This window comes from Rhipicephalus sanguineus, chromosome 3, assembly GCF_013339695.2.
Source record: "Rhipicephalus sanguineus isolate Rsan-2018 chromosome 3, BIME_Rsan_1.4, whole genome shotgun sequence".
Classification (NCBI taxonomy): domain Eukaryota; kingdom Metazoa; phylum Arthropoda; class Arachnida; order Ixodida; family Ixodidae; genus Rhipicephalus; species Rhipicephalus sanguineus.
In genome coordinates, this window is record NC_051178.1 from 67,417,171 (window position 1) to 67,432,413 (window position 15,243).

The window sequence follows — 15,243 nt, forward strand, 5'->3', positions numbered from 1 at the left end:
CCTGCTGAGGTTCACTGAAGACGATTTTTGCTTTCATGACGGGAACGTGATTTCTCGTTTTTTGTAGCGTTAGCTACACTTGCCTAGCCTGAGCCGGTTTCGCGTGGGTCATCATGAGCCGTGCTGCGCATGCGCGAGGATGAGTGCGGAGCCGGCACCTCACACGCGCTCCGCCACCGCCGCGCGCGGTGGCGGCATAGAGTTAATATACTGACTCTAGAGGAAAAGCTGGGCCGCGAGACCTATAACCACAAGAACGCTGACATCTTGGAACGTTGTCATTCTTGCCATCACATATCAATCCTAAAGAAGCATCTGCACAATTAAAAACTTGCGGATATTGTTTTGTGTTTGTTTTGAACATTTCTACGAAAGAATACGACGGCTATTTATGCAATTTCCTGCGCGCGGAAAGGAGCGTTTGCAGGCTGGTTAACTAGATGGCACCACCATATCAACACTCGCGAGTACGCGAGTGTGTGCTTGCGGCCGATTGCGCCGGTTTGCGCGTCGTGTTAAAGCCCCTGAAACTTCGTTCGCGTCGTGTATCTCGTAGTTGTCATAGTGTCCCGCTGTGTGCGTTTTCTGTCGCCGCATACCACTCGACTTCATGTGACAGCCCTTTTTTCTTTCAAGCTGGAAACTTCAGTGCAAACCAGGACGGACGGCAAAGAAGAGATGAGACAAGCCATGAAAGTTATGTACGAACTAATCGCAACCGATTTTTTTTAGACTTTTTAACGGCGATAAAGCTTCGTGGGCCGTGTAACTTTAGTTTCGATTGAAGCTTTCGGGAGATGTCTCACTTACATTCGCCGCTGCATGCTGCAATCGACATTTTTCTGCTTTACGGCTATCTGCGCTGAAGTACGGCAGCAATGAGCTGAAAAAGAACGTGGATACAGGTGTCTCGCCATTGCAAGTCGAATCAGCGCATGACCACGGCCTACGGACTTTACTTCGAGCTGCGAATCTGTCGAGTGACCTTTGTGCCAGCGAACGGAGAAACTTTGGTAGGGAGTGCCTAGTAAAAACTATGCACAAACCGGTGGAAATTTTAACTGTTATGAACCGGACCAGCTGCACAGACAACCGTACACTAACACACGGCTTCACGCATCAAAACACAGCTGATGTTCTCTGAACAGCGCGTAGCTGGCTTAGGTTGGTAGATTAAAACTGATTACTACCGTCAAATATAGCGAGCGTATCAGGGTCTGGCAACGCAGGCAACGATCGTTTTGTTCCATCATGGCGGAACCCATGCGGTTGTAGGTTTCAATGCATAAACCCTATGGGGAGCTTTTCCTCTAGAGTCAGTATATTAACTCTATGGGCGGCGGAGAGCGGGAGGAGTGGCGTCGTGGCCGGGCAGACAGACTGGCGCCAGGGCGCGCGACTCGCCGCTGCTGCTCTGCGCAGTCTAGAGGGGTGACGTCGTAGCCATGGCACGCGCAGCTATTCGCCTTCGCTGTGCAGTCGCCGTCTGACAATTCGCTGGTGCCACTTGATAGCGCCTCTGACTGGCGTTTGCAGGTGGGTAACGCAATGGAGAAGGAGAGCGCAAATGCTGCTCAACGGCGCAGAAGAGCCGAGAAGCTTATGTCATCGGATCCCGAAGTAGTTGCCTGGCAATTAGCGGTCCAGCGTACGAAGAATGAACAGAGGAAGGCTAAACATGCTGCGGAGACACTGGAGGAAAGGGAGGAACGTCTGGCAAAGCGGCGTCGCCAGGATGTTGAGCGACGTACCCGACCATCTCTGCAGCAGCGACAAGACGCCGTCGATGACGTCAAGGCTCGCCGATAGACTGCCTATACTGTGAAACTTAGCGAAAGCGCCAGTGCGACTCGGTCCTTCGAGGCGGACTTCGTAAACAGTCCGTTTGGATACGTGTGCGACGTGTGTGAAAGAATATGGCACATGAAAGACTTGACGCCGCTAAGTAGTGCCATGCGTGAAACGTTGGGTTTAGTGGCGGCGCCTGAGTGGGGTGAAACCGGGGCGCGGGTTTGTACAACGTGCAAGAACTTTCTCGTTAAGCAGAACATTCCGCGTTACCAATGGGTATCGTTACCCGGCCATGCCGCCAGGTCTACCGGTTCTGAACGATGTGGCCGAATGTGTGTCATTGGAGCAGCAGTAAGCATGACAATCAAGCTAATCCTAGACAATCTGGAAAGCTGAGAATAATCAGCTGAACCTTTGGTAACGCTACGTATATCCTGGCATATCCGAGCTAAGCCACTGCAATTTTATTTTATTACTAAATTTACTTAGCGAAGCGACGCAAGCGCATCAACACGACGAGACGACCTGGTCACATGTAAGCACTATCGAGTGTTTTGTCTTAGCGTTAGGGTGCAGTTTAACCTGAAATGAAGTAACATACATTGGAGGTCCGGACACAGTTTTCTACGCGTTCAAATGTGCCGAGGATTCGTACAAAACACCAATATAACTGAAGCACACAGCAAGCAACCGCATCATCAGCGCTCAGAGAACTACAATAAAGACGGGGTAAGCGCTGGCGTCAGAAACTCGCACATGCGCAGATCATCTGGTGAGATCAATCTATTCACGGGATTTTATTTCCCAAAACCACGATTTGATGAGGAGAGACGCCCTAGGGGAGGGCTCCGGGTTTCGACCACCTGGGATTCTTTAACATGCGCCCAAATCTAAGCACACAGGTTTCTAGCATTTGGTCTACCGAAATGCGCCCGCCGCGGCGGGCATTCGATCCCGCCACCTTCGGGTGAGCAGTCGAGCAGCACCATAACGATAAGGCCCCTGCGGTGGGTAGGTTATAACACATTCAGCAGTCGTAGTATTTTCTACGAGGATGAGGAGCGACCAGAACTAAAGACTAATCCAAGTGTATGCGCCACCCTCAGAACCTGAGGGAAAAAACGGGATTTTGAATATGGCGCTTCTAACAAATGGGGGAGCCTTATCTAGATGGCTCCACAAAGTCGCGTATTGAGCAAGTCCTCAGAGAAAGGTGCTGCACGAAGTTGCGTATATGTGCTGCGTATATTTAACAGGCACCGTAATTAGAAAATGGTGGCAAGTGAAATAGTTAAAAAACATAAGTAAAGAATATGTCCTAGTGTAAGCCGGCAATGTAGCAATTGTGAAAAGTATAAATGCGCGCCAAAAAGATTCTGCAACTATGTAAAACACAAAAATTACGAATTTGCGTTTGTAAAAGAGTGAAATGGGAAGATCATCGAAGGAGACGAGACACTGCATTACATGGACGACGTTATCAGTGATAATTTTAGTAAAACAAACAAAGCTTGTACTGAACCAGATCCAAGAACAGAGAAGTATGAGAGCTGAGAATTTAACATTCACATCTTTAATTGCGAAAATGAGAAAGAAAACGTCATTAAAGGGCCGCTAAACAACTCCGGGTTAACTACAAGAGAGTGGTTTGTTTGTCGTCTTCACCGCTCGCGTAGCCAGGGTGTGGATGGGGGCTGAAACCCCCAATGAAAACGTTCAATTTTGCATATAGGGTGTTTCGAGAAATATGTTGGAAGATCATCAAAAATAATGAAAATGGAATATTTGCTCGCTGCTCATAATAACCTTTTCCGCGGTGCATGGGAGATGTCTTAAGATGACTAGACATAGCAATTATGGAAGTAATAAATAAAATTAATTAACTTTTATTTAGCGGAGACATCCGGTCGGGTCAAATGGGAGAATTGCTGTCCTTCCTATGAAGAGGCAATTCGCGCTTTGAGATTTTGAAAAAAAAATCGGCCTCTGATAATTATTGCGGAACAATGAAATTCAAACAAATTCACCGGAGAAATGGAAACCGAAGGTCCGATGAGCGCAACAAGCAGACGGCCATACTGAAGTCACTGTTAACGACGGCGATTGCAGTGGTGTTAGTTCTTCTGCATGTGTTAACGTACGTGGCCATACGTGCTCCAATCGCAAATGAAACCCCTAGAAACACGAAGCGAAGTCGATCGATGATTGGACAACGACGCTCACTCATTCTGGACGTCTCGGAAGAGTAGGGCAGTTGCTCTCTTCCTAGTTTCGATTTCGCTGGCGAAGTTGGTCAGATTGCATTATTTGCTGATAATTGCCAGCGGCTGCTTTTGCGAAATCTGAAAGCGGCAACGGGCTTTTCGCAGGAAGGAGTGCGATTTTTCCATTTGACCCGGCCGGCCGCCTGGCTCCACTAATTAAAAAGTTAACTAACCTAATTCCTGTATTTACTGTCGTAATTGATGCCTCTGCTCAACTTAAGATGCCTGCCGCCTCGGAAAAAGTACATATGAGTGCGGCGTGAAAATATCTCTGTTTCGTTATTTTTGCGGATTTTCGGACACATTTCTTGACACACCCGGCATACGCATACATCACACAAACGCAACCACGAAATAGAGGCATTGTGGTCAGTGGAAATATGTGAATACTGGGGTAACATAGAAATTTCAGATAAAGGAGGCGATTAGAGCATATCTTTCTACTCGTTCAAAGCGCGCATATAACGGCACCTCCAAATAGGCGTTTATGTATAGCATCCCCTTATACGGTCTACATACTGGAGGGGTCTCAAGCTGACCACAAGTAGCGGGCCGTAGTGACGAAATTTAGTCTCTCGATAGACCGGTATGATGAAGAAGGTTGGAGCGGCACGGGGAGGGGAAAGGGGATGAAATTTCAACAAAACTAATGCCGTAGAACAAACGAACTTCGGCAACTTCCTTCCGATGTGTTGAAAAAGTTTTCAGTCGCCCCAGGTTCTTCTAAGTAGGCTAAAACCGATATCGGTATGCAGGTTCCCTAGGGAAACGTGGAAGGCACAGGAGCCCGGCCCGGCCTGCACCCAGTGGCTTAGCGGCTCGGCGCACGGCTCTGAGGACTGCCTGCACCTCTCTATTTGGGCACCCGCAAAAGACGATGATAAACACAAGAAAAGCCTGGTGCTGGCGCTCACCGGGGACTGGTTCCAGACCGGAAATGTACGTGGCTGAAAAGGCCTTGTTTTGGAGCTTTTTCACCTCTTAGCTCATTGTGTGATGCGAAAAGAGGCACATAAACATACTGCGATGAGGTATATTGAGGCACATTTGGCTTTGTACGTTGAACAATTAGTCAAACAGCACATTTACAGCCAGTGTTACCCGGGCTGCAAGGTTTGCTCGACATTAGTATACTTGCACAATTTCAGAGCTACGGTGTAATAAAAAACGAACAGGTACACACAAGACGAGCGCGAACTAATTGTAACTTTTGTTACTTATGTCTCTTTGAACAGCGCGCTCCTTTCGCAAACGCGGCCGCTGCAGCTAAAGCCCCTCCATGCGTTTTCCGCCGGCTAGGTTAAGTAGCGCCAACTCGTCCGCCCCCTCTCCCTTTACACCGGTTCCCCGCCTAGCGGAAGCCGAAGTGCCGCCATGATGTTTCTGCTGCTTTTCCGGTTGATGCACCTGCCCCATGCCCGCCCACGCCCTCGCGACGCAGAAACACCGAGCGAAAACTCGCTCGGCGGCAGGTAGTTTACGACGAACCTCAAAACAACAACACTTGCGAAACGGAGAAGCAAATATGTGCTTTCTCGCGTGTGCACATGCGTGCGCAGAAACAAGATGGAAGGAAAAAGCGGAAGGAAGTGGCTCAAGAACTTCCTTCCGGAAGCTCCGGAACCGGAAGTGGGCGTCGTCGTCGAACAATAGATGGCGGTACTTAAAAAAGCGGCAGTAGACGCGATGGAGGGGCTTTAGCTGCAGCGAGCGAAGCGAAGCACCCCACCGGCCGCCCCTTCTTTCCTCGAGATAAGCGCACGAAAGCGACCACGCCCTGTAGAGCGAAGCGCAACGGCGATCGCAGGAGCGGCACGCGCACGTCGCGCCATCTATGTAGCCACTAAGAAAGCATGCTGAATTACATGGTGTATATAAATAGCGCGCCGTTAGCAGGCTGAAAGACGGTGCTGTCGTGGCCTAACGTCTAACGCGGCGGGCTGCAAGTCGAGAGGTCGTCCGTTCGATTCCGCGCGTCGGAAAGAATTTCTGAATTATTTTTCTTTATGGCTTTTATATATATACATACTTATACATATACGGTAAATGACGGCGACGGGGACGGACATTTTCCAGCCGAGACTGTCCATATAATTGCTATCGCAATAAAAAAATGTCCCCACCTCCCCGAAGGGAATCGTGAGGAAATGCGAATGCATTTCTTGCGCCGAGAGAGGGTACCGTGGCCGTCAGACATTCGCTTTCACCGACTTCTGCCATCGCCTTGAGAGGCGCCCAGCCAGCGAACGGTCGAGAGTGAGGCGCGAGCGGACGGGAGAGTGGGGCGCCAGCGTTCTGTGCTCGGCGTTGGCGTTTCACAGCGGCGTCTCGAGCACACATTTCCGGATGTTCTTGAGAGGCGCCCAGCCAGCGCCCTCTAGAATATTTTCAGGCCTGCTCACTACTCCGGGCATGGCCTCTGACGTCACTCATTCTTGACCCTCGTCTCCTGCCGAGTAGATGTGCGCATGCATGTTCACGCCGTTCGAGAGAGCACGATTGTTATGCCTGACGAAGCCTGTGGTGGCATACTGGTGTTTCTTCTGGCGTCTGCATGAAGACCGTGGTCTGCGTTTGTGAAGTGCTGCATGGTGATGTGACGTGCTTCATTCAGTGAATGTCCGCGTTGTACACCTGCAAGCTCTCCCAATGGAGCAGTGCTGTGGGCCCAAGTATCAATGTACCGAAGGTTCCAGTGTTTTCACTCCCCCAGGGCGACCAAAAACAGAAATGAGAGCGTGCCGTTCATCGGGATGACATGGATATGCATTCTCTCCGTGATTCGAAGGTATGTGTATGTCTATACTACTTGCTTTTCAGATGTCTTAAAGGCACCACCTCTAACACGTTGGTTCTTTCGATAAAATAATGAGGTTGTGTGCGCTTCTGACTTGTTAGCGTAAGCCTTGACATTAAGCACATTTATCTGAGCGTCGCTGACGCTGTGCATAGATATCGCGTTTTTGACGAGCGCGTCTTGCCGAGACGCGGTGAGCTTTGTTGCAAACAAGGAGGTTAAAAAGATTGCTGGAGTGACGATTATTGCGCAATAGTGAAGCCGTGCCCACCAAAAGATGGCGGCTGCGCCCGCCATCTTAGTAGGGGCACGATGTGCCATCGGCGTTTGGCGAAGGAAAGCGAGCGTTTTTGACGCACGCCAAACAAGTTTAATATGGCAATTTTTAGGGGTCTGATATTGCTACAAGTGTGTCTTCATGTTACTAGTCTTCGTAAGCAAGCCTCAAAGCCATGGCAAATTTTATTGGAGATCAGTCGCCAATACTCCTCTCGACGGGTTACTTTTGTCGGCCACAACGATCTTTTATTTTATAATTAACGTAGTGTTTACACTAACAGATCAAAGGCATTTGATCTCTAAGTAGGTACCACCAGAAAAGAGCATGTCTCCGAGCTCTTTGGTGGGCAAAAGCTGGCTTCACTTGCACTGGCAAGCTGTTGCAAGAGCTTCCACTCCAGAATTGTTTTGTAGCGTTAGCTACACTTGCCTAGCCAGAGCAGGTTTCGCGGGGGTCATCATGAGCCGTGCTGCGCATGCGCGCGCGACTCGCCGCTGCTGCTCTGCGCATTCGAGAGGGGTGACGTCGTAGCCATGGCGCGCGCAGCTAAGATGCGAAGTATCTTAAGGCGGAGCTCAATCCGGTGGTGGTGTGCGGCGTGACCACCCTTACTGCGCATGCGCATACCCTCTCCACACACCTCCTCTCCACTCCACCTCACCATTCCCCCCTGTCATCCACCCTCTCCCATTTCCCCTCTCCACTCACCCTCTCCCCTCTCCCATTACCCTCTCCACTTCCCCTCTCCCCTCCCCCTTACCACTCTTCCTCTGAAACGCGGGCTAGACATGCCGAAATTCTCTCCTGCGCAACGCCGCGATGAGCTCGAGCGCATGCGCGTCCCCCCGTTCTCTCTCCTCTCCTACGCTGCCGCCTCTCGCCCGCCTGTCGACCGCGTTCCCCGCTCGCCCTGTGAGAATTAACGGCCAGGCTAGGTGGAAGATACGACGCGCGTAGCGTCGCTCTTCGCGTTCTACGACGCGAGCTCGGTAGCATGCCCAACGAACACCAACGGAACGCGATCGTGCAAGTGCTCCGGCTTCGCATCTACTCATGGTCCCCTTTAACGGGAGATGGTGTATTCGCCTTCGCTGTGCAGTCGCCGTCTGACAGTGCGCTGGTGACACTTGATAGCGCCTCTGACTGGCGTTTGCAGGTGGGTAACGCCACGGAGAAGGAGTAACATGTGTGGCTGTTTTAACAGCAGACGCGCTGGCCGCGGGCCGCGTTCTATGTGCTCCTCAACGCGTCGGTGCGCACGGCACCCTCACGTGCGGAGCTATATAAGAAAGCCTAATAAAGGGAACAGCGTTGTTCGTTACCCAACCACACGGTGTGTCGTTTGACTCAGACGCTTGCGTAGACGCCTATGCTGCATGGTGTCAGAAGTGGTCGCGGCAGCCCAACATGGATGGCTTAAAGCTACCTTCACCACTACAGTTGACTGGCAACGTCAGAAAGAACTGGGAGCTCTTCAAGCAACGACTGGACCTTTTCCTAACGGCTACCTCAGCAGACAATCCCAAGACAGAAGCAGTTAAGGCGGCCATACTCTTGAGCGCTGCGGGAGATGAAGCACTTGAGGTTTACAACAACTTCACCTTCGCCGAAGGTGAGCTCAAAGATGACTATCAAACGCTAGTGAAGAAGTTTGACGAATATTGCATTGAACAAGGCAATGAAGTGTATGAACGCCATGTCTTCCGTATGCGAGTTCAAGATGAAGGGGAACCATTCGAGCGTTTTGCGCGTGATCTAAGGACGCAAGCCAAACTTTGCAATTTTGGGTCCCTGGAAGAGTCTCTGATCAGGGACCAAATTGTCTTTGGGACAAATAACAAATCTGTCAGAGAAAAGATGCTGCAAGACAAAACCTTGACCCTTCAGAAGGCCGAGAACATGTGCAAAGCAGCTGAAGTAGCGGCGCAACAAAATGCTGCCTGGGCGAACGAGCGCATGCAGGTTGATGCCTCGTACCGGAGTGAACGCGACAAAGTAAAGAAACGCAAATGCAAATATTGTGATCGCGTGCACGCTCCGCGTCAATGCCCAGCCTACGGAAAAACGTGCTATGCATGTAACAAGAAGAATCACTTTGCATCGTGCTGCCCGAGCTCTCAAGTCCACGACATTCAAGAGGATCGTGAAGAAAGCTTCGATGTCCTTCACGTCAGCATCTGTGGAGTAACCACTCATCCTGCAAAAGACTGGAAAGTGCGTGGGATCATCTCTGGTTGTCAGATTCAGTTCAAGGTCGATACAGGTTCCCAGGCCAACTTGATCCCTCTCAGCATCTTTCGACGCATCTCGAACGCATCCGCGTTGCGGAAGAGCACAGCAGTATTGACTGCCTACAACGGGTCCGAGATCAAGCACCTCGGTGTCGCCACAAAAGCACTACAGATAAACGGCACAACGAGAGACACTTCTTTCTTTATCGTCAAAAAGGGGCGCCAAGCCCTCATTGGATTGAACGCATGCCTCGACTTCGGCATCATCCCAGCAAGCATCGATTCAGTCAGACGCAGTGGAAACGCAGGCCCCGAAGAGGAATTTGCCCATCTATTTCATGGAACAGGCTGCGTACAAAGAAAGTACAGGATGGTTCTCCGGCCAGATGCCATTCCAGTTGTGCAACCTGCTCGTAGGGTGCCAGTGGCACTGAAGAAACCACTCCGCGACGAACTTGCACGCATGGAGAAGGCGTCCATCATCGCCAAAGTCGAAGAACCCACCGAATGGGTAAGTCCCCTGGTCCTGGTACGGAAAAAGAATGGCGCTTTACGGGTATGCATGGACTCCAGAGAAGTAAACAAAAATATATTGCGTGAGCACTACCCGATGCCTATTCGCGAAGACATAGAAAGCGAGTTGTCAGGCGCTCGATTTTTTTCACGCCTTGATGCCAACTCTGGTTTTCATCAGATACCTCTCGATGAAGCTACGTCACGGATCTGCACGTTCGCCACTCCTTTTGGACGCTATCGGTTCTTAAGGCTACCGTTCGGTATATCGTCTGCCAGTGAGATCTTTCAAAAGACACTGACGCAGATCTTTGAAGGCATCCCAGGGGTACGCGTTTACGTCGACGATGTTCTTGTTGGGGGCGCTGACAAAGCACAGCATGACGAACGCTTGCGCATCGTACTTAAAAGGGCAGAAGAGGCAGGACTTACATTTAACCCTGAGAAATGCTCGTTTGGTAAAAAGGAGCTAACATTTCTAGGTGACACGATCAGTGAAGGCGGCGTGCGCCCAAGCCCCGAATTGGTTGAAAGCGTCCGAGCAATGCCCGCGCCGAAGGACAAAAATTCAGTGAGAAGAATGCTGGGTGTAATTAACTATTTTCGAAAGTATGTACCTAGACTCAGTGATAAAACGTCGTTGCTCCGAAGTCTCGTTAAGGAGGACACTATTTTTGAGTGGACTGAAGCCCATGAGCGTGAATGGCAGGGTGTTTGCGAGGCTTTGTCATCTCCGCCGCTGCTGGCGTTCTTTGACGAAAAGAAACAAACGAAGATATCGGCAGACGCGTCGGCAACCGGCTTAGGCGCATCATTACTGCAAGAACACCAGAATGAATGGCGCCCGGTCATGTACGCATCTAGAACGCTAACTGAGAGCGAAACGCGATACTCCCAAATCGAGAAAGAGACGCTTGGTATCGTGTTTGCGTGCGAGAAATTTCATCAGTTTACTTATGGCCGCAAGATATTGATAGAAACGGACCACCGACCTTTGTTGGCAATCGCAAAAAAGAACATCGGAGAAATGCCGCCCAGACTACAGCGTTTCTTTGTGCGTCTCTTGAGGTACGACTATGACTTGCAGTACGTTCCAGGCAAAGATCTGCTCTTGGCTGACATGCTCTCCCGTGCGCCCGTGCTATCTCCTAACTCGGAAACTGCGGAGGATGTGGAGGTTCATGCAGCCTCTGTCGCTTCGTGCCTGATAACCCCATCGACAAAACGTCGCCTTCAAGACGAGATATTATCGGATCCCTATCTAAACAAAGTTATGCATCAGCTATCGTGCGGAACAACCGTGGAAGGCGAATTACGTCCGTTTGAGTCTGAGCTGTCAGTCATCGACGGGATACTGCTTAAAGGGTGCAAAATCGTCATACCTAAGTCGATGCGGGCTGAAATGCTAAGGAAAGTACACGCCGGTCATCTGGGAATAAACAAGTGCAAAGCAAGAGCGCGCGCACTCATGTTTTGGCCTGGACTGGACAGTAACATTGAATCAATGATTCGTTCTTGCAGCGCATGCCAAAAGTATGCGTACAAACAACAATCTGAGCCCCTTATTATGCGCCCGACACCCAGTATGCCATGGTATAGAGTGGGCATCGACATATTTCATTTTGCTGGTGAAGCGCACTTAGTTGTGTTTGACGCACATTCCAATTTTCCTGAAGTGGAAAAATTAGCCACAACGACAGCACAGGAGGTCGTACAAAAAACGTCCGCAATATTCGCGCGCTACGGAATACCAATAGAAGTTTGCACTGACAATGGACCGCAATTCGTATCCAAAGAGTTTGCCAATTTTGCCAAGCGATATGACTTTGAGCACATTACATCAAGTCCGCGGTTCCCGAGATCAAATGGCCTTGCCGAAAAGGGAGTGCAAATAGTGAAGCGCATCATGAAAAAGACAACGGAATCTCACGACGACTTTTGGCTAGGACTCTTGTCGTATCGTGTGTCTGCGCTGGAGGATGGCCATTCACCTGCCCAACTCTTACAGGGACGCCGCTTGCGCACCAACGTTCCAGAATACAGCGAAGAGCTGGGACTCCCAGTACTCAAGCGTCAACAGCAGGCCAAGGGCAAGACGTTGCACCCTCTACAGCAAGGGGACACGGTGCGTGTACTGGATGACAGATGGTCGAGCAAGGCCAGAGTGCTTCAAGAAGTGGCTCCCCGATCCCACATCGTGGAGACAGAGGATGGAAAGTTTTTAAGGCGAAACAGGCAACACCTGCTTCAAACACAAGAAAGATACCACAGGAGAGAGGCGGGTTTCAACAGCACCGCTGGAAATAGCGAACAAAACGAGAGGCAGGAGCCTCAGCTTCAGCTACTGCAGCATGGCTCAACTGCACCAAGTTTCGGTGGTCATCCGCAAGCCTGCGCACATGACTTCACCCAATGTGAGGCTTCGCAAGCAGACCACCGCAGGTCGACCCGTCAGCGCAAGGAGCCCCAACGCCTGCAATACGATGCGAACTTTCGTCAAGTGCCATAACTTCTCTTCATGTCTCTCTGTTGTGGAGTGCGCGTTTCATTCCTTTTCTTTTGTTTGTTACTGAAAGGAAAGAAGATGTAACATGTGTGGCTGTTTTAACAGCAGACGCGCTGGCCGCGGGCCGCGTTCTATGTGCTCCTCAACGCGTCGGTGCGCACGGCACCCTCACGTGCGGAGCTATATAAGAAAGCCTAATAAAGGGAACAGCGTTGTTCGTTACCCAACCACACGGTGTGTCGTTTGACTCAGACGCTTGCGTAGACGCCTATGCTGCACTGCTCAACGGCGCAGAAGAGCAGAGAAGCTTATGTCATCGGATCCCGAAGTAGTTGCCTGGCAATTAGCGCTTCAGCGTAAGAAGAATGAACAGATGAACGCTAAACATGCTGCGGAAAGCTAAACGTGCTGCGGAAATCTGGAAAGCTCAGAATAATCAGCTGAACCTTTGCTAACGCTACGTATATCCTGGCATAGCCGAGCTAAGCCACTGCAAATTTTTTCAAACCTCCTTGGTTGCAAAACGACGGCGAAACGAAGTAGACGCATCTTCATGCTCCAATCAAGCGACCTCACAAGCGGAGCGAGAGAGGCGTTTTACGTTCCGCTGTTCGCACCCCGAACTCGTCAAAATGATGCAATGAACGCTCGTGGCAGTATTTTCTAAGAACAGGCGTTTTTTCCTTGAGGGTCGGTACACATTTCGGTATTTTCGCATAGCACCGCGGGCTGCTTGTAACACCTCCGATTACTTGACTGAAAAAGGCTAAGGAGTGCCGGTGCGTGGCGTCGTGTATATGTTTTGTACATAGTATTTCTTAGCGGTGCTCCGACCACTTTCTGCGGTATTATAATTATGCGCCAGTTTCGCCAGCACTTCTGCCTAATTTGTTTCCTTGAAATGTGTACTGCTGCAATTGAGATGCCTGTAGACACCTCATAGATGCTGTTGTTTTGTAAATCAGCAAATAAGGAACATGTGGAGCGACAAGCCTGTGATAAACTCCTTTTTTAATTGGTTCTCAGGTGTCTGAGCTCCATTTCAAGGCGGCAGACTTAAGGACGACTAGCAAGTACACCGATCCAAGAACAGGCAGGACAGTAGTGGCTCCTATGAGGGCTTTCCGGCTTACTCTGGACGCAGTGCCGACACTTTTTCCCAATTTACCAAATGAATTTTAACTGTTTCTGCGCATCTTATGGACAGTGTGACGTGTTTGCGTGCGTGTGTAAATAAAAAATGAAGTATGAATCAGAGTTACCTTATTTTTTTCCTCACTTTTGGGGGCCATCAACCTTTGCATTTATAAATCGGTGGCACGTTCGATAGCACACAATATTTTTTTATTTTTAAGTGGAATAATAAATCGCTTACAGACCAATCACCAAAGACTCTCACCAAAGACACACCATGACCCTGTAACTAGGAATACAGCAAATCTGTTACTTCAAACACACCATGACCCTGTTACTAGGAATACAGTATTTGGGGTATTCATAAAAGAGAAAAACGAAGGTTGCCGTATAATGGTCTGCCAGTGAATTATTCTGTTATTGTGAACGAAAACTGAAGCTCTCGTAAAACGGTTGGTTCAATTTGATGGCTTTTCTGTGCTTGATTAAGGTTTTGTGTCCTAAAGGATTAAGTTTTAGCTTGAAGGAAAGAGTTGTTTCAGTGAGCATTAAGTAAACTTAGGTTCGGTAGTAACTTAGTTTGTGAAAAATTAACACAAGCCCTTGTTGAATTGTGGAGAGGTGTGAAACGTCGGTACACTGCAGAAAAGCCGACGTTTCATAGGAATGTTTATGGAGCTGCTTAAATTCTCACAGTAGGGTGTTTTATCATATTCAATTACACATCACTATTTCTACACCACATGCGTGTACATTTGACAGCACTATTTTAACCTACACTAGTGCTGTCTTCATGTACTGTGCATGCGTGCACCACCTCTGCTGCAGCATGCCATATGAATAATAATGCACCTTTAACAAAATATGGATGAATTTATTTACACAAAATTTATTTACAAGTGTCACAATCCAGCTAGTGACATTTCCACAGACTGCCACTTCAGCACGTTGTTTATGTCTGAAAGGAACGTTAAAAACAAGTGATCAAAACACATCCGAGAAGCAACAACGTACACTCTTTATAATGCCTTCTCTGCACATGTATAAGGCCTTTGATGCGCATATCCAAAAAGTAGGGCCAGTGCACTTAAGACATTTGCCAACTGCCTCTGATCACGCTCAGAGTGAGCAGCAAGATTTTCAGAAATACTACATATACTGATCTCCAACTGTACGTTCTGCTGTTAAGCTCTATGTGCCACACACAGCTACAAAATATGGCTGAGCTTTGCTTAGCAGTGTTCATTGATCATAGAATGTGTTTTTCTTTATGCCGGAGGGGTGTTTGAGGAACCCTTTAAAAACTGAAAAAGCTTGACCTCAACTAAGAAACATATGTGAATATAGACTACACTTAGTGGTTTAGATCGGTAGCGAAGCTAAGGGGTGGCACACCGGGCCCATCGAAAATTTTTTTTCTACATGACATGCATACATAGCGCAAAATGACCATTTGCCGCCCGGCCCCCACCTTCAGATCAAGGAGGTGCCCCCCCCCCCCTAAAAATTTCTGCCTACGCCCCTGATTAGGTGGATGAATTTCCCAATCCCATGTAACATAAGCATCAGTGAGATTGATTACTAGGAGAAAATTAAGGTCGAACTTTCAATTTTTCTCTTTTCACTTCATGCTGTATCCTTCGCACAATACACAGTATCTCGATTGAGAGTAGAACAAAAACTTCGCCTTCATGTGTCGACTCTTGTGAAATATTAGGAGAATGTTT

General features: G+C 49.2%; 1 protein-coding gene across 1 annotated transcript in view; it reads left to right on the forward strand.

Annotated features, from left to right (window-relative positions):
- LOC119385535 (neuroligin-4, X-linked-like) overlaps positions 1-15,243 on the forward strand; it is a 57,129-nt gene that overhangs the window by 22,827 nt on the left and 19,059 nt on the right. The window contains exon 3 of the mRNA XM_037652954.2: positions 4,811-4,994. The gene's annotated coding sequence lies outside the window, so the exon portion shown is untranslated. The remainder of the gene's footprint in view (positions 1-4,810; positions 4,995-15,243) is intronic.